Source organism: Pecten maximus, chromosome 1 (genome assembly GCF_902652985.1).
Source record: "Pecten maximus chromosome 1, xPecMax1.1, whole genome shotgun sequence".
Taxonomy (NCBI): Eukaryota; Metazoa; Mollusca; class Bivalvia; order Pectinida; family Pectinidae; genus Pecten; species Pecten maximus.
Window position 1 is genome coordinate 51,641,180 of NC_047015.1, and position 21,155 is coordinate 51,662,334.

Consider the following 21,155-nt stretch of genomic DNA (forward strand, 5'->3'; position numbering starts at 1 on the left):
CCGCACGCAAACGTATCGTTTTTTGGTATCGCCAACACTGTATGGTGTGTTATTGTGGAAATCTCACAGCGGATCGTGTTATCAGTAAGCTTGACTAAAATATGATAAATCGTGGCCATTCGGATAATGTATTTATTTCAGAATACTAAATCAGGGCAAAATAGATCTGTTAATGTTTGGATAGGCCCTCAAAAAGTCTAGTTCTGATCTTAGACTATTATACTAGGCCCTCGAATGGTCAAGTACTCATAGTCTAGTACTGATCTCAATTTATTATGTCAGACCCTCGAATAGTCAAGTTCTGATCTTAGGCTATACTATTAGGCCCTCGAATGGCCAAGTACTCATCTCAATTTATTATGTCAGGCCCTCGAATAGTCTAGTAATGATCTCTGTCTATTATGTCAGGCCCTAAAATAGTCTAGTAATGATCTCTGTCTATTAAATCAAACCCTCAAATAGTCTAGTAATGATCTCTGTCTATTATGTCAGACCCTCGAATAGTCTAGTAATGATCTCTGTATATTATGTCAGGCCCTCGAATAGTCTAGTAATGATCTCTGTCTATTATGTCAGGCCCTCAAATAGTCTAGTAATGATCTCTGTATATTATGTCAGGCCCTCAAATAGTCTGGTAATGATCTCTGTCTATTATGTCAGGCCCTCAAATAGTCTAGTAATGATCTCTGTATATTATGTCAGGCCCTCAAATAGTCTGGTAATGATCTCTGTATATTATGTCAGACCCTCAAATAGTCTAGTAATGATCTCTGTCTATTATATCAGGCCCTCAAATAGTCTAGTAATGATCTCTGTATATTATGTCAGGCCCTCAAATAGTCTAGTAATGATCTCTGTATATTATGTCAGGCCCTCAAATAGTCTGGTAATGATCTCTGTCTATTATGTCAGGCCCTCAAATAGTCTAGTAATGATCTCTGTATATTATGTCAGGCCCTCAAATAGTCTAGTAATGATCTCTGTCTATTATGTCAGGCCCTCGAATAGTCTAGTAATGATCTCTGTCTTTTATGTCAGGCCCTCAAATAGTATAGTAATGATCTCTGTCTATTATGTCAGACCCTCGAATAGTCTAATTATGATCTCTGTCTATTATGTCAGGCCCTCAAATAGTCTAGTAATGATCTCTGTATATTATGTCAGGCCCTCAAATAGTCTAGTAATGATCTCTGTATATTATATCAGGCCTTCAAATAGTCTAGTAATGATCTCTGTCTATTATGTCAGGCCCTCAAATAGTCTAGTTATGATCTCTGTATATTATGTCAGGCCCTCAAATAGTCTGGTAATGATCTCTGTCTATTATGTCAGGCCCTCAAATAGTCTGGTAATGATCTCTGTATATTATGTCAGACCCTCAAATAGTCTAGTAATGATCTCTGTCTATTATGTCAGGCCCTCAAATAGTCTAGTAATGATCTCTGTATATTATGTCAGGCCCTCAAATAGTCTAGTAATGATCTCTGTATATTATGTCAGGCACTCAAATAGTCTAGTTATGATCTCTGTCTATTATGTCAGGCCCTCGAATAGTCTAGTAATGATCTCTGTATATTATGTCAGGCCCTAGAATAGTCTAGTAATGATCTCTGTATATTATGTCAGGCCCTCAAATAGTATGGTAATGATCTCTGTCTATTATGTCAGGCCCTCAAATAGTCTAGTAATGATCTCTGTATATTATGTCAGGCCCTCAAATAGTCTAGTAATGATCTCTGTCTATTATGTCAGGCCCTCGAATAGTCTAGTTATGATCTCTGTCTTTTATGTCAGGCCCTCAAATAGTCTAGTAATGATCTCTGTCTATTATGTCAGGCCCTCAAATAGTCTGGTAATGATCTCTGTGTATTATGTCAGACCCTCAAATAGTCTAGAAATGATCTCTGTCTATTATGTCAGGCCCTCAAATAGTCTAGTACATTGTAATGATCTCTGTTTATTATGTCAGGCCCTCAAATAGTCTAGTAATGATCTCTGTTTATTATGTCAGGCCCTCGAATAGTCTAGTAATGATCTCTGTCTATTATGTCAGGCCCTCGAATAGTCTAGTTATGATCTCTGTCTTTTATGTCAGGCCCTCAAATAGTCTAGTAATGATCTCTGTCTATTATGTCAGGCCCTCAAATAGTCTGGTAATGATCTCTGTGTATTATGTCAGACCCTCAAATAGTCTAGTAATGATCTCTGTCTATTATGTCAGGCCCTCAAATAGTCTGGTAATGATCTCTGTGTATTATGTCAGACCCTCAAATAGTCTAGAAATGATCTCTGTCTATTATGTCAGGCCCTCAAATAGTCTAGTACATTGTAATGATCTCTGTTTATTATGTCAGGCCCTCAAATAGTCTAGTAATGATCTCTGTTTATTATGTCAGGCCCTCGAATAGTCTAGTAATGATCTCTGTCTATTATGTCAGGCCCTCAAATAGTCTAGTACATTGTAATGATCTCTGTCTATTATGTCAGGCCCTCAAATAGTCTGGTAATGATCTCTGTGTATTATGTCAGACCCTCAAATAGTCTAGTAATGATCTCTGTCTATTATGTCAGGCCCTCAAATAGTCTGGTAATGATCTCTGTGTATTATGTCAGACCCTCAAATAGTCTAGTAATGATCTCTGTCTATTATGTCAGGCCCTCAAATAGTCTAGTAATGATCTCTGTCTATTATGTCAAGCCCTCAAATAGTCTAGTAATGATCTCTGTATATTATGTCAAGCCCTCAAATAGTCTAGTAATGATCTCTGTATATTATGTCAAGCCCTCAAATAGTCTAGTAATGATCTCTGTCTATTATGTCAAGCCCTCAAATAGTCTAGTAATGATCTCTGTCTATTATGTCAGGCCCTCGAATAGTCTAGTAATGATCTCTGTCCACTATGTCAGGCCCTCAAATAGTCTAATAATGATCTCTGTCCACTATGTTAGGCCCTCAAATAGTCTAGTAATGATCTCTGTCTATTATGTCAGGCCCTCAAATAGTCTAGTAATGATCTCTGTCTATTATGTCAGGCCCTCAAATAGTCTAGTAATGATCTCTGTATATTATGTCAGGCCCTCGAATAGTCTAGTTATGATCTCTGTCTATTTTGTCAGGCCCTCAAATAGTCTAGTAATGATCTCTGTCTATTATGTCAGGCCCTCAAATAGTCTAGTAATGATCTCTGTCTATTATGTCAGGCCCTCAAATAGTCTGGTAATGATCTCTGTCTATTATGTCAGGCCCTCAAATAGTCTGGTAATGATCTCTGTATATTATGTCAGGCCCTCAAATATTCTAGTAATGATCTCTGTCCACTATGTCAGGCCCTCAAATAGTCTAGTAATGATCTCTGTCCACTATGTTAGGCCCTCAAATATTCTAGTAATGATCTCTGTCTATTATGTCAGGCCCTCAAATAGTCTAGTAATGATCTCTGTCTACTATGTCAGGCCCTCGAATAGTCTAGTAATGATCTCTGTCTTTTATGTCATGCCCTCAAATAGTCTAGTACTGATATCTGCTTATTATGTCATACCCTCGAATAGTCTAATTATGATCTCTGTCTATTATGTCAGGCCCTCAAATAGTCTGGTAATGATCTCTGTCTAGTATGTCAGGCCCTCAAATAGTCTGGTAATGATCTCTGTGTATTATGTCAGACCCTCAAATAGTCTAGTAATGTTCTCTGTCTATTATGTCAGGCCCTCAAATAGTCTAGTAATGATCACTGTATATTATGTCAGGCCCTCAAATAGTCTGGAAATGATCTCTGTCTTTTATGTCAGGCCCTCAAATAGTCTGGTAATGATTTCTGTCTATTATGTCTGGCCCTCAAATAGTCTAGTAATGATCTCTGTATATTATGTCAGGCCCTCGAATAGTCTAGTAATGATCTCTGTCTATTATGTCAGGCCCTCAAATAGTCTAGTAATGATATCTGTCTATGATGTCAGGCCCTCAAATAGTCTAGTTATGATCTCTGTCTATTATGTCAGGCCCTCAAATAGTCTAGTAATGATATCTGTCTATTATGTCAGGCCCTCAAATAGTCTAGTAATGATCTCTGTCTACTATGTCAGGCCCTCAAATAGTCTGGTAATGATCTCTGTATATTATGTCAAGCCCTCAAATAGTCTGGAAATGATCTCTGTCTTTTATGTCAGGCCCTCAAATAGTCTGGTAATGATTTCTGTCTATTATGTCTGGCCCTCAAATAGTCTAGTAATGATCTCTGTATATTATGTCAGGCCCTCGAATAGTCTAGTAATGATCTCTGTCTATTATGTCAGGCCCTCAAATAGTCTAGTAATGATATCTGTCTATGATGTCAGGCCCTCAAATAGTCTAGTTATGATCTCTGTCTATTATGTCAAGCCCTCAAATAGTCTAGTAATGATCTCTGTATATTATGTCAAGCCCTCAAATAGTCTAGTAATGATCTCTGTATATTATGTCAAGCCCTCAAATAGTCTAGTAATGATCTCTGTCTATTATGTCAAGCCCTCAAATAGTCTAGTAATGATCTCTGTCTATTATGTCAGGCCCTCGAATAGTCTAGTAATGATCTCTGTCCACTATGTCAGGCCCTCAAATAGTCTAATAATGATCTCTGTCCACTATGTTAGGCCCTCAAATATTCTAGTAATGATCTCTGTCTATTATGTCAGGCCCTCAAATAGTCTAGTAATGATCTCTGTCTATTATGTCAGGCCCTCAAATAGTCTAGTAATGATCTCTGTATATTATGTCAGGCCCTCGAATAGTCTAGTTATGATCTCTGTCTTTTATGTCAGGCCCTCAAATAGTCTAATAATGATCTCTGTCTATTATGTCAGGCCCTCAAATAGTCTAGTAATGATCTCTGTCTATTATGTCAGGCCCTCAAATAGTCTGGTAATGATCTCTGTCTATTATGTCAGGCCCTCAAATAGTCTGGTAATGATCTCTGTATATTATGTCAGGCCCTCAAATATTCTAGTAATGATCTCTGTCCACTATGTCAGGCCCTCAAATATTCTAGTAATGATCTCTGTCTATTATGTCAGGCCCTCAAATAGTCTAGTAATGATCTCTGTCTACTATGTCAGGCCCTCGAATAGTCTAGTAATGATCTCTGTCTTTTATGTCATGCCCTCAAATAGTCTAGTACTGATATCTGCTTATTATGTCATACCCTCGAATAGTCGAATTATGATCTCTGTCTATTATGTCAGGCCCTCAAATAGTCTGGTAATGATCTCTGTCTAGTATGTCAGGCCCTCAAATAGTCTGGTAATGATCTCTGTGTATTATGTCAGACCCTCAAATAGTCTAGTAATGTTCTCTGTCTATTATGTCAGGCCCTCAAATAGTCTAGTAATGATCACTGTATATTATGTCAGGCCCTCAAATAGTCTGGAAATGATCTCTGTCTTTTATGTCAGGCCCTCAAATAGTCTGGTAATGATTTCTGTCTATTATGTCTGGCCCTCAAATAGTCTAGTAATGATCTCTGTATATTATGTCAGGCCCTCGAATAGTCTAGTAATGATCTCTGTCTATTATGTCAGGCCCTCAAATAGTCTAGTAATGATATCTGTCTATGATGTCAGGCCCTCAAATAGTCTAGTTATGATCTCTGTCTATTATGTCAGGCCCTCAAATAGTCTAGTAATGATCTCTGTATATTATGTCAGGCCCTCGAATAGTCTAGTTATGATCTCTGTCTTTTATGTCAGGCCCTCAAATAGTCTAATAATGATCTCTGTCTATTATGTCAGGCCCTCAAATATTCTAGTAATGATCTCTGTCTATTATGTCAGGCCCTCAAATAGTCTGGTAATGATCTCTGTCTATTATGTCAGGCCCTCAAATAGTCTGGTAATGATCTCTGTATATTATGTCAGGCCCTCAAATATTCTAGTAATGATCTCTGTCCACTATGTCAGGCCCTCAAATAGTCTAGTAATGATCTCTGTCCACTATGTTAGGCCCTCAAATATTCTAGTAATGATCTCTGTCTATTATGTCAGGCCCTCAAATAGTCTAGTAATGATCTCTGTCTACTATGTCAGGCCCTCGAATAGTCTAGTAATGATCTCTGTCTTTTATGTCATGCCCTCAAATAGTCTAGTACTGATATCTGCTTATTATGTCATACCCTCGAATAGTCTAATTATGATCTCTGTCTATTATGTCAGGCCCTCAAATAGTCTGGTAATGATCTCTGTCTAGTATGTCAGGCCCTCAAATAGTCTGGTAATGATCTCTGTGTATTATGTCAGACCCTCAAATATTCTAGTAATGATCTCTGTCTATTATGTCAGGCCCTCAAATAGTCTAGTAATGATCTCTGTCTACTATGTCAGGCCCTCGAATAGTCTAGTAATGATCTCTGTCTTTTATGTCATGCCCTCAAATAGTCTAGTACTGATATCTGCTTATTATGTCATACCCTCGAATAGTCTAATTATGATCTCTGTCTATTATGTCAGGCCCTCAAATAGTCTGGTAATGATCTCTGTCTAGTATGTCAGGCCCTCAAATAGTCTGGTAATGATCTCTGTGTATTATGTCAGACCCTCGAATAGTCTAGTAATGTTCTCTGTCTATTATGTCAGGCCCTCAAATAGTCTAGTAATGATCACTGTATATTATGTCAGGCCCTCAAATAGTCTGGAAATGATCTCTGTCTTTTATGTCAGGCCCTCAAATAGTCTGGTAATGATTTCTGTCTATTATGTCTGGCCCTCAAATAGTCTAGTAATGATCTCTGTATATTATGTCAGGCCCTCGAATAGTCTAGTAATGATCTCTGTCTATTATGTCAGGCCCTCAAATAGTCTAGTAATGATCTCTGTCTATTATGTCAGGCCCTCAAATAGTCTAGTTATGATCTCTGTCTATTATGTCAGGCCCTCAAATAGTCTAGTAATGATCTCTGTCTATTATGTCAGGCCCTCAAATAGTCTAGTAATGATCTCTGTCTACTATGTCAGGCCCTCAAATAGTCTAGTAATGATCTCTGTATATTATGTCAAGCCCTCAAATAGTCTGGAAATGATCTCTGTCTTTTATGTCAGGCCCTCAAATAGTCTGGTAATGATTTCTGTCTATTATGTCTGGCCCTCAAATAGTCTAGTAATGATCTCTGTATATTATGTCAGGCCCTCGAATAGTCTAGTAATGATCTCTGTCTATTATGTCAGGCCCTCAAATAGTCTAGTAATGATATCTGTCTACGATGTCAGGCCCTCAAATAGTCTAGTTATGATCTCTGTCTATTATGTCAGGCCCTCAAATAGTCTAGTAATGATATCTGTCTATTATGTCAGGCCCTCAAATAGTCTAGTAATGATCTCTGTCTACTATGTCAGGCCCTCAAATAGTCTAGTAATGATCTCTGTATATTGTGTCAAGCCCTCAAATAGTCTAGTAATGATCTCTGTCTATTATGTCAGACCCTCAAATAGTCTAGTAATGATCTCTGTCTATTATGTCAGGCCCTCAAATAGTCTAGTAATGATCTCTGTATATTATGTCAAGCCCTCAAATAGTCTAGTAATGATCTTTGTCTATTATGTCAGACCCTCAAATAGTCTAGTAATAATCTCTGTATATTATGTCAAGCCCTCAAATAGTCTAGTAATGATCTCTGTCTATTATGTCAGGCCCTCATATAGTCTAGTAATGATCTCTGTATATTATGTCAGGCCCGCAAATAGTCTAGTAATGATCTCTGTCTATTATGTCAGGCCCTCAAATAGTCTAATTATGATCTCTGTCTATTATGTCAGGCCCTCGAATAGTCTAGTAATGATCTCTGTCTATTATGTCAGACCCTCAAATAGTCTAGTTATGATCTCTGTCTATTATATCAGGCACTCGAATAGTCTAGTAATGATCTCTGTCTATTATGTCAGGCCCTCGAATAGTCTAGTAATGATCTCTGTCTATTATGTCAGGCCCTCAAATAGTCTAGTTATGATATCTGTCTATGATGTCAGGCCCTCAAATAGTCTAGTTATGATCTCTGTCTATTATGTCAGGCCCTCAAATAGTCTAGTAATGATCTCTGTCTATTATGTCAGACCTTCAAAGAGTCTAGTAATGATCTCTGTCTGCTATGTCAGGCCCTCAAATAGTCTAGTAATGATCTCTGTATATTATGTCAAGCCCTCAAATAGTCTAGTAATGATCTCTGTCTATTATGTCAGACCCTCCAATAGTCTAGTAATGATCTCTGTATATTATGTCAAGCCCTCGAATAGTCTAGTAATGATCTCTGTCTATTATGTCAGGCCCTCAAATAGTCTAGTAATGATCTCTGTCTATTATATCAGGCCCTCAAATAGTCTAGTAATGATCTCTGTCTATTATGTCAGGCCCTCTAATAGTCTAATTATGATCTCTGTCTATTATGCCAGGCCCTCAAATAGTCTAGTAATGATCTCTGTCTATTATGTCAGACCCTCAAATAGTCTAGTTATGATCTCTGTCTATTATGTCAGGCCCTCAAATAGTCTAGTAATGATCTCTGTATATTATGTCAGGCCCTCGAATAGTCTAGTTATGATCTCTGTCTTTTATGTCAGGCCCTCAAATAGTCTAATAATGATCTCTGTCTATTATGTCAGGCCCTCAAATATTCTAGTAATGATCTCTGTCTATTATGTCAGGCCCTCAAATAGTCTGGTAATGATCTCTGTCTATTATGTCAGGCCCTCAAATAGTCTGGTAATGATCTCTGTATATTATGTCAGGCCCTCAAATATTCTAGTAATGATCTCTGTCCACTATGTCAGGCCCTCAAATAGTCTAGTAATGATCTCTGTCCACTATGTTAGGCCCTCAAATATTCTAGTAATGATCTCTGTCTATTATGTCAGGCCCTCAAATAGTCTAGTAATGATCTCTGTCTACTATGTCAGGCCCTCGAATAGTCTAGTAATGATCTCTGTCTTTTATGTCATGCCCTCAAATAGTCTAGTACTGATATCTGCTTATTATGTCATACCCTCGAATAGTCTAATTATGATCTCTGTCTATTATGTCAGGCCCTCAAATAGTCTGGTAATGATCTCTGTCTAGTATGTCAGGCCCTCAAATAGTCTGGTAATGATCTCTGTGTATTATGTCAGACCCTCAAATAGTCTAGTAATGTTCTCTGTCTATTATGTCAGGCCCTCAAATAGTCTAGTAATGATCACTGTATATTATGTCAGGCCCTCAAATAGTCTGGAAATGATCTCTGTCTTTTATGTCAGGCCCTCAAATAGTCTGGTAATGATTTCTGTCTATTATGTCAGGCCCTCAAATAGTCTAGTAATGATCTCTGTATATTATGTCAGGCCCTCGAATAGTCTAGTAATGATCTCTGTCTATTATGTCAGGCCCTCAAATAGTCTAGTAATGATCTCTGTCTATTATGTCAGGCCCTCAAATAGTCTAGTTATGATCTCTGTCTATTATGTCAGGCCCTCAAATAGTCTAGTAATGATATCTGTCTATTATGTCAGGCCCTCAAATAGTCTAGTAATGATCTCTGTCTACTATGTCAGGCCCTCAAATAGTCTAGTAATGATCTCTGTATATTATGTCAAGCCCTCAAATAGTCTGGAAATGATCTCTGTCTTTTATGTCAGGCCCTCAAATAGTCTGGTAATGATTTCTGTCTATTATGTCTGGCCCTCAAATAGTCTAGTAATGATCTCTGTATATTATGTCAGGCCCTCAAATAGTCTAGTAATGATCTCTGTCTACTATGTAGTAATGATATCTGTCTATTATGTCAGACCCTCCAATAGTCTAGTAATGATCTCTGTATATTATGTCAAGCCCTCGAATAGTCTAGTAATGATCTCTGTCTATTATGTCAGGCCCTCGAATAGTCTAGTAATGATCTCTGTCTACTATGTCAGGCCCTCGAATAGTCTAGTAATGATCTCTGTCTTTTATGTCATGCCCTCAAATAGTCTAGTACTGATATCTTTTTATGATGTCAGACCCTCGAATAGTCTAATTATGATCTCTGTCTATTATGTCAGGCCCTCAAATAGTCTAGTAATGATCTCTGTATATTATGTCAGGCCTTCAAATAGTCTAGTAATGATCTCTGTATATTATGTCAGGCCCTCAAATAGTCTGGTAATGATCTCTGTCTATTATGTCAGGCCCTCAAATAGTCTGGTAATGATCTCTGTATATTATGTCAGACCCTCAAATAGTCTAGTAATGATCTCTGTCTATTATGTCAGGCCCTCAAATAGTCTAGTTATGATATCTGTACATTATGTCAGACCCTCGAATAGTCTAGTAATGATCTCTGTCTACTATATCAGGCCCTCGAATAGTCTAGTAATGATCTCTGTATATTATGTCAAGCCCTCAAATAGTTGAAAACTGAGCCTAATACAACACTAATTCATTGCGATTAAAAAAATAATAATAATAATAATGATACAAAATCCGTCACTTTTTTCTTTTTAAAAACGTATATATGCGTATTAGATAAAATGCATCTTTTTGTAGATTGAATATTTACACAATAATATAGAAAATAATCAGGACATTAAGGATTTATTTAGAATTGTGAACACTTTATTTATCACATAGTTTGTAATTCGAAATATTTCAAATATTTATATAGAATTGTGTTTTTACATCTTAACTGCTGAAAATTGCTGTTGTCATTTCACGTAGACATATATATGCCTTCAATAGAGCTATGTGCTGTCCATAATCTAGTTCGGGCAGTAAGTATACTATTCAAAGACGCGTGACATTTGCAGGATGAACTTACTTTTTCTGTTCTTTTTTTATATGTTACTCCACAAAGGCGTACAAATAACTTGTTCCGCCCACGACAACAAAATGTCGTGTCATTCCTTCGCACGAATGATTTTCTAGAACAAATTTGATACTGGGTTGTATTAAGTATTTATAAACTGTTTAAGACCTTTATGCACGACCATTGGCAGTACGAAATACAACAGTTTTGCGTGACATCTCAGAGAAAACTAATTTTAAAACCCGAGACGTGCCTAACCGCTGGCTTTAAACAACAATAAACTCTCCATTCAATTGACCAACAAAGTGTATCGTATTTCTATATTTCGATGATAAAATGGGTTTCAAAGATCGCTAACCTTACAAAACCTCACGGTACCGTGTCTGGACACATCGTATGCATACATTCACCTGTCCTGTCCTCAGATAGAACTGACCGTTTAACAAATGTCTAATGTGTACCCTATCTTGGCTTTATTGGCCGTGTTGACCGTTGTCCGAGGTCATGGATACCTGAAGGCGCCTTACCAACGGTCATCGGTCTGGAGAGAAGGGGATAACTCAGAAGCTAAGAACTACAATGATATGGGAATTAACTGTGGCGGTGCTTGGGTAAGTGATGAGGTTTGTCTTGGTCACCAAAAAAGGACGATTGCAAAACTTTTGTAAAAAAAGAAAAAGAAAAAAAAAGCAAAACAAAAAATGTTTACATAGAAATTAGATACACTTTACCTCAACATGTTGGCATGCACATGTAATAACGATTTCTTAGAGAAAATAAATTGTTAGTTAGCGGATTCCAAAATAAAACATCACTCATTTCACAAACAAAAGCGATGGCTATTTCACAAAGACCATATACATGTACACCGGATATTGGTACCTTTGAAAAGAACACCAATGGAAATGCTAGCAGCGTAAAAATGATTTTTCGGCTCATTACTTGTATTCTAGGGCTCGTATGATTGCGAGCGCTCTTTAAATTGAAAGTTTTTGAAAGAAATTGATTTAAGATATAGATGATATTGAAAGGTTCCCCGTTTAATATAACATATATTTCACGAGTATGACAGATTCGATATTTTCACGAATGCGAAGAATGAGTGAAAAATATCGAAACATTCTGTCACACGAGTGAAATTTATGTTATATTCAACGGGGAACCATTCAATTTTCTTTTAATTGCATTTTTATGATAAAAAAAATCTGATAAATAGTAAATAGTCTGAATGGGTACCTGTCACCCAGATTTCATTTATATTGACAATAAAGACAATCTAACAAGCGTTCAATTGTTATATTTACTTATGTTAAACTCTGTCTTTCTTAAATTAATACGTTCTTTATTTTCACATACATGTATGTCCTTTTATGTTCGTTTGAAAGAATAGCATTTTAAAATCAATTTCCAGTTTCTGTGATTGAATTGCAAACAATCTGACGCGCAGTTAAAATCCTTGCCGTGATAATGATTAGCGCCAAAATCACGTTATAGTAACGCAATTTTTCTCTATCACTATCCTCGCTGCTTTTGATTCATTCGTAGCGCAGAATTTATGTGATGTTGATCAAAATGACAAATCAAGCACGTCATGTGATCTTGACTGCGTCTATACGCTCATAGATGCAGCCCAGATTAACATTGATGCAAAAGGAGACAGTGGAACCAAATGTAAATGTATATGAATTTATATTTCACTTGCAAAAATGGAACAAATGAAGATATGTTCTTAACACCATAACAAAACGCGACATCTCAACTCTGGAGATTATTTGCTGATATTCTGAAAATCAGTAATGTAAGAAGTAAAAAAATCTTTCTCTTGTTCGAATAGACGTATTCTACAGGCTGCAAGTTTGTGTTGAGTAATTGGTGTTTAACTATAGAGTTTGAGTAATTGGTGTTTAACTGTAGAGTTTGAGTAAGTGGTGTTTAACTGTAGAGTTTGAGTAATTGGTGTTTAACTGTAGAGTTTGAGTAAGTGGTGTTTAACTGTAGAGTTCGAGTAAGTGGTGTTTAAGTGTAGAGTTTGAGTAAGTTGTGTTTAAATGTAGAGTTTGAGTAAGTGGTGTTTAACTGTAGAGTTCGAGTAAGTTGTGTTTAAATGTAGAGTTTGAGTAAATGGTGTTTAACTGTAGAGTTTGAGTAAGTGGTGTTTAACTGTAGAGTTTGAGTTAGTGGGGTTTAACTGTAGAGTTTGAGTAAATGGTGTTTAACTGTAGAGTTTGAGTAAATGGTGTTTAACTGTAGAGTTTGAGTAAATGGTGTTTAACTGTAGAGTTTGAGTAAGTGGTGTTTAACTGTAGAGTTTGAGTAAATGGTGTTAAATGTAGAGTTTGAGTAAATGGTGTTTAACTGTAGAGTTTGAGTAAATGGTGTTTAACTGTAGAGTTTGAGTAAGTGGTGTTAAACTGTAGAGTTTGAGTAAGTGGTGTTTAACTGTAGAGTTTGAGTAAGTGGTGTTTAACTGTAGAGTTTGAGTAAGTGGTGTTTAAATGTAGAGTTTGAGTAAATGGTGTTTAACTGTAGAGTTTGAGTAATTGGTGTTTAAATGTAGAGTTTGAGTAAGTGGTGTTAAATGTAGAGTTTGAGTAAGTGGTGTTTAAGTGTAGAGTTTGAGTAAGTTGTGTTTAAATGTAGAGTTTGAGTAATTGGTGTTAAATGTAGGGTTTGAGTATATGGTGTTTAACTGTAGAGTTTGAGTAAGTTGGGTTTAACTGTAGAGTTTGAGTAAATGGTGTTAAATGTAGAGTTTGAGTAAGTGGTGTTTAGATGTTGTAGGATAAAGGGTAATCCATTTGCATTTTTTTCAAACTTTACTCAGACGCCAGATGTCAGAGAAGGAGAAACATCCCAGCGAAAGATGTTATGATAGTTTTGTAACAACACCTAAATCTCATGTTTTATAGAAAATCCCGCGGTATTGCGGAAATGAGAATCTTTTAAAATGGTTATTCAAAATATAGGTACTATGTCGTCAATGCCTTCTTGTAAATAAATTATCAATTTTCATATTGATCGCTGATAAGGAACACAATATGTCAACATTTCAGAATCAACATGGAAAAAATGGCGGTAAGTGTGGAACTTGTGGTGACGCATATGACGGGGTACGTGAGCACGAGCTTGGTGGAAAGTACGGTACCGGCTACATATCTCCGAATGCTGTATACGATCAGGGACAGGTAATGCCGGTCGTGGTCGACATTACCGCTAATCATAAAGGCTGGTTTGAATTTCGGATTTGCGAAGCCGTAGACAACAACACACCTGTGACCCAGAGTTGTCTAGACCAGCATCCTTCTCACCCTGGATAATGGAGGCACACAATACAACCTTGCCGGAAACGTCAAAGATGATATCAGTATAGGTGTCCATCTTCCCCCAGACCTGTCATGTGACCACTGTGTTCTACAATGGTGGTGGGAAGCAGGTATGTTAATCACATAATTACAAAGAAAGGGGGAAAGAGTTGGGTTGGTTTGGGTGGCTCATGTCGGTAGGAGTGCCGGCCACGTAACCCCAGGTAAAGATCCGCGATCCGAGGTGCGTGGTTCGACGCTCCTTAGCCCTACTCATGTCGGTTTGTGTTTCCCGGGAAGCTGAAATGTCAGGAACTGTGCATAACAGTTTACGCTTATTACTTACTCTGAATGACATGCCACCCGGTATGTTTTTCAGTAAAGTAGTCACCAACTACTACCCGGAGACCCCGCCTTATATATTATCCTGGCTGTTCACGGGGAGATAAACCCAGCGAAAAAACAATCAGAAAACATTGATACTTACATGCACGCAGGCACGCATGCGCACTCGCACATCAAAGTTATAAATGTGAACTAATGTTATCCCATAACTACCTTTGTTTCATAACTGATATGGCATGTGTTAAGATTCGTAACAGTGTGCTAGTATTGTTTTTACACACCGCGGTGTTCTGATTGGTTAACCTCTGACCTTTGACCAATGACTTCTTTTAATTAAGGATTGATTGTCAATTTTGTTGCTTGCATGGACTGATGAAGGGAAGTGAACCTCGTGCAAATGAAGTGAACTGCGAAGCAGTTCATGTACCATTTGCACGAGGTTCACTTCCCTTCATCAGTCCATGCAAGCAACAAAATTGACAATCAATCCTTATATTTACGTTAACCAAATTAAAAACTTCGCCACCAAATTGCAAAATTCGGTCGCAACAGTGTGACGTAAGTGCGTCACTTTGTAACATTGTTATACTTATCGTACATGTGTGCACAGTAGTGGAACAGCAGACAGTCAACTATTCTCGTCACCAAGGCAACACAAAATATAGTGCCATACACGTTTTGATTATTACGATGTTGATACACATAGATACGATATTTTCAAGGTAAAATATTCATTGATAACAAATATTTATGATATTGTATAATAAAAACTTAGCAATACCCATATAAATACGAATTTAAAGTACAGTGTTGACAGTATAGTATGTGTGTGATTTGGTCAATCGAGACACAGGGACTCGGTTAAAAAAATGATGTGATGCAGTCTAATAGCCGGGATATTCAGAGCTCGAGAAGAAGTGTAACAATGTGGATTTTAGCCGCAGGTTAGCTGGTGATGCACATGGTGTTCTTGACATATTGGATTTCATTGTCGCACTGGCGTTTTGGGATGTAAATTCTGATAATAATAAGTAAAGAAACATTGATTTGAAAATTGGCGGTATTCGACGGCCGGAAACTTGTGTCCTCCATATGTTTAGATTGAGTCAAATTACGGCAATAATGTATCCCTGTTCTCGATATAGCATACTTCTGCTACCAGTCTGTTTTGTGTTGTTAAATAGTGTTTAAATTGAGGTTTATTTTCTGTGACCACTGAAATGGTATTAAGAATGGCATTCGAGATACAGCTAACGTTAGACCAACTGCGCTACGTAGGTCATGAGCTCGGTGCTATCGAGAGTGTCGGTGTTCTGTCAGATCCTGTATTCTAAACTGTCTGCATTATACTGGCATTTTTATTAGCACATAAAGCGGCTATTCCACTTGTGTTCATATACGTTTATAACAATGTTACACAATTCACAAAGTGAAAGTGCATTCAAGTCTGAGGCGGTACAGAACTCGATCGCCATTGTAAACTCAGTGAATGTATTCACACGCCGGCAAGAAAGTGATTCGTCTCTCAGAACAGAAGCACGCGACCCAAAATCTTCAACGGGAAATGAAGTGATCTGAGTTTACTATGTTCATTGAGGCTGAGCGAAGTGAAAATGTAAATATTACTCTTTGTTTTGTGGATCAACTTTTGGCATGACTAGGTGAGAGGGATGTCCTTATAGAAAAGTCGGTTAATTTTGAGTTTGAGTCGTACGAAAAAGAATATGATGGTGAAATAGACAACAAGGAAGTCTGATTCACGTTGATCATGGCGAACCAAATCTGCCCTCCCCACTCCGTGATCCTCGATATGCAGTGGACATCCATAGCCATGACTTAATCATCAAAACAAAACATAACAAAAGTACGACAAAATGGTTAAATCGCCGTCCGTAATAGTAATTATTTGAATAAAATGGTCGCGGTATCTGATTTTAATGACGTAGGCCTCAGCCTCCAGTTTTCCTTTCCTTGATACAGTGGTAGGTCCGTGTCACCCGGTACAAATTTTATAACAAAACAAAAAACAAAAAAAAAAAACAAACAAAAAATGAAAAAAATAAAAAAAAATAAGAAACTAACACCTTATGTTTCTTTTTACCCTATTGCAAAATATCCCACACACAGGTATCGTGTCCGTAAACGGATACCTTAAAGATAGTTCATGTAAACACATTGTAAAATACACAAATTGTTTAGCACTCCAGCTCAATTTCCGAAACAGTTTTTGAAGTGCTTGGTGTCTTGAATAAACAAATCTTAAAATGAACTGTGAACATCACTATAAACAATGGGAGCTTATATTCCAAGTCCAGGTAAGTACGGATAATTGAACCTGATATGATTAGTCTAATTTGTCTAATATTCTACCCGTGACGTTCGACTTTGCGGTGTCATCTTAGCTCAGCCATTTAAACAAGTGTTATATTAAGAAAAACACAAACTTAATGATTGTCATACTAATATTTCACATTGTAAAATTATGTATCTCACTAATACATTACCATACAATGTAGAGATTATTGGTTCATCTAAAATAGATAATAAACTTCCCTTCATTACGAACTATATTTTGTCGCGCAGTAATTCGGCTCACATAATTAGTTGATACTTGGGAGAATTTGAACTCGGAAGGTAAAGAAGTCACAGGATAAACATCTTACCTAACGGTTGTTTATCATGTTTATCTAGCTCTCATTAGTTAACTATCAAATTTTGAAAAGACACTCTATGTCTTTTCTTTTTTAATTTGAAATTAACTAACCAAGCACAAGCCAAAAATATTGTTTCATGAATTAAATTCTTCAGATAGCCCGCTCCGATAGCACGTACATGCTCGGTAAAAAGACAAAATGAAATACCAGTATACCAAGGGAGTTAACTTCCCCGATTTTCACTACATATGTCATTTCATAATGATAAACAGATTTGCTAATTGATATTGTTATTGATTGTTATAACAGGCAATACTCAAACAAATAAGGAGACATTTGTGAACTGTGCCGATGTTGCCATTCGAGCAACAGCCACTCGACCTACGCCTTCTCCAACAACAACTACAACCACTACAGCAGCAACAACAACAACACCGGTAATCTCTACTACGACTCTGCCCCCGATCACGACCTGTTATCCCGGTCAGTCACGTGTCTGTAGGTGGGTTGCAGCTAGTACGCCAAGTGTTCAGGATCAATTGGATGCCGTTTGTGTGGCAATGTCGCAGGCACCCGATGCCAATTTTGAGAAGAACTGTGGCTGTGATTGTGAGTGGTCGACCGTACCGGTGGACTGTGGCGGGATACCACGAACCTGGGAAAGAATCCCTAATCCGGACCCATTTTGTGCCGCTAACTGTGGTCAATGCCCGACAAGCCATTGTAGATGTTAGGCCCTGGATACAAACCTGAAAACTGATCACGGAAACCTGATTTGTCCTTATGCAATTAGAGTACGTTCGATATGTGTAACACAGTAAAATTAGTTTAATTAACATTATTTTTTTTAATAAATGATAACGCATTAAGTTTGTAATTGATTATGTTTTCACATACTTAAAAAACAACAATCTTATTAATCGCACAATCATCAATGTCCTATGAAATGTGCCTCGAAGTTGATGAGGTAATCAATCTGCGACATGGTTACACTACATAAAATGATGACGCTATTATACGTAGCGTATAAGCTGTATTTTACTATCCTTCGTGAGATTAATAGAATCTTTCATCCACTTGGGGATGTTCCAAGGGATTTCAACTTTAAGCAACCAAATACGAGGATTGCCCAGTGTTTTGTAGTGTCTTATCCCGATGATTGAGATCTCCCCGTCTCGCTTCAAGTGGGGTAAATAATTATTGTTTTTCTTGCCCTGTCATTGTATTGTTGCCTCGACATCATGCAACAGTTGAGAACGTGCAAAGACCACGTACAGCGTCTCTCAACCCTAGAGTGAGACAAGACATTCTCATAGCGGTAAAATTGTGGATATCCCTGTCCAGGGTAAGAGAAAGAGTAATCCCGTCTCAAGCAATCACGGGATCATCAAGTGAAGTACATTGTATATGATAATGCGTTCCATCAAACCCTGTCATGTGCAGCGTTTTGTATATGTATACAAAACCATCTCGATTGGATATACTCCGTAGAACTTGAAAGCAAGAGCATTTCACATTCTGCAACTTTGGCAGCTTACCTCGATCTTTACCTACAGCATAGCCAACAGGGAAAACACCTAAGGTGTATGACAAGCGTGTTGATGTCAATTTCCAAATCATTAATTTCCTATTTATGTATAGCAGCGTCCCCGTTTTCCCAACTAACGGTGTTTATATGCCCTGTTGAACCGATCTTGTTACCATTAAGAGGTTTCGAGAAATGTATGCTGATGAACACCATGCGCCATATCGACCACAATCTTAAAAACAGAAAAAACTCACGTATCTGCGATCTCATTGGTTCCAGACGACAAGATTAATAAAAGCTAACCAATTACATCGCGAGGTACATAACATGGCATTGTTTGCCAAATTTTCTACATACTGCAAATACATTTTTGTGTGCTGAAATGTTCTCGATCGTGCCCGACAAAAGGGTAAATCGTCAATTTGTGAAGTTACGAGACTGCTTGTGAAATAACTGGATTATTTTTCATGAGATAAAAAATATAGCTGTAGAAAAATCTTGCCGACACTTTGAATGAAATTGCTCAATTTTCTACAGTGAACAAGTTCCTCATCTATCTTTATAACCATATTACATATATGTCGTTATCGATCTTTGACTAATGAGCGTGGTAAACAGCTATGATTATTCGATACGAAGGCAGATGTACATAATGTTTAGAGATATGCCTAGTGATTCTGTTTTTACCTCCTCCAATCTCAGTTGAGTATTTCATTTAACCCCCATTTGACCTCGATGAAGAAAAAGACGCTCACTCTTCCGGTTTAATTCGCCTTGTTCTTTTTCAGGAGTATCCATGCAATCTATATTTTTGCTTATATTTGTCTTTGTGTTATTGGTTTTGAGTTTGATTGATGGTTTTCGGTATTGTGAAGGTATTCTTTGTTGTTTTTGCAAATCATTAGTACACCTTAGCTGATGTTAATACATGTATCTAAAATATATAGGTTTAATTATATATATATATATATATAGGTGACCTTGATCGCTGTCGATGCAGTTTTTAAGATCTCACATCTAAAAAAGGACAAAAAAAAAAAAAAAATTACGATACATTCTTGAATTTAAAAATTCACGTGCCGACTGACATTAGGGTATCTACTATAAAGATAAATAACGAAACCCAATGACACCTACACACAGGTATGTGAACTCATCCGTAAAAAATGTGGGTTAGGGAAACACTTACGTTTTACTTTCTGTAAGATGTAGTAATTGATAGGATGGAACATAATATGGCCGATATAACTACATGGTGTTCAGGTAACTGCCTGCCCGCACGCAAACTGATCATTTTTGATACCGCCAACACTGTATGTTGTGTTATGTGGAAATCTCACACACACTGGATCGAGTTATAAGTAAGCTTTGGAAATAAGATAAATAACGACTTTTCGGATAATTTATTTATCTCAGAATAATTAATTAGGTCTTCTAAGATCTGAGAATATTCGACTAAGCCCTCGGTTATTTCAGCATTGATCTATATATTTTGTCAGGCTCTCGGATAGTCTAGTATTGATCTCAATATTATGTCAGGCTCTCGGATAGTCTAGTATTGATCTCAATAATATGTCAGGCTCACGGATAGTCTAGTACTGATCTCAATATTATGTCAGGCTCACGGATAGTCTAGTACTGATGTCAATATTATGTCAGGCTCTCGGATAGTCTAGTACTGATCTCAATATTATGTCAGGCCCTCGGATAGTCTAGTACTGATCTCAATATTATGTCAGGCTCACGGATAGTCTAGTACTGATCTCAATATTATGTCAGGCTCTCGGATAGTCTAGTATTGATCTCAATATTATGCCAGGCTCTCGGATAGACTAGTACTGATCTCAATATTATGTCAGGCTCACAGATAGTCTAGTAGCTGATAGGGACGATGTTAATTACATAATCCAAATCACTAAATACTAAGGTCATTACATACCTCGTGTCTAAGTAGACAGAGTTCTGATGTAAATGACATTGTATACCCAGGGGCAGTGTGTCCGTGTCAACAGGTAAGTCCCTTTGGACACAAACATGCAAAGGTTAAAGCTCCTCTGAATATAAATTTACATAGCCTTGATAATTTTTATCAATTTTAAAATAAATTTTAATACTTCAATCGTACCTTTGTCAAAACTGATTTCAAATGAGATATAATTTGACATTATACTACTTAATTTTAAAATAAATGTTAATACTTCAATCGTCCCTTTGTCAAAAATGATTTCAAAATAGATAAAATTTGACATTATACTACTGAATTTTAAAACAAATAATTATTGAAAGGCTATGTAAATTTGTACTTTACTCGTACCTTTGTCAAAAATGATTTCAAATTAGATATAATTTGACATCATACTACTGAATTTTAAAATAAAATATTACACTTCACTCGGATGCTCTAACGTGATACCTGCCACTGTGGTCAGAGTACAAACTATTGGGTAAGGCATTACAAATTCTGAAAAGGACACTTATTTTTTCCTACAATGATTTTTACAGTTTAAGGCGCTTCCCGGGTGAGTCTGTCTTTTCTACGCTTTGTATAATAATA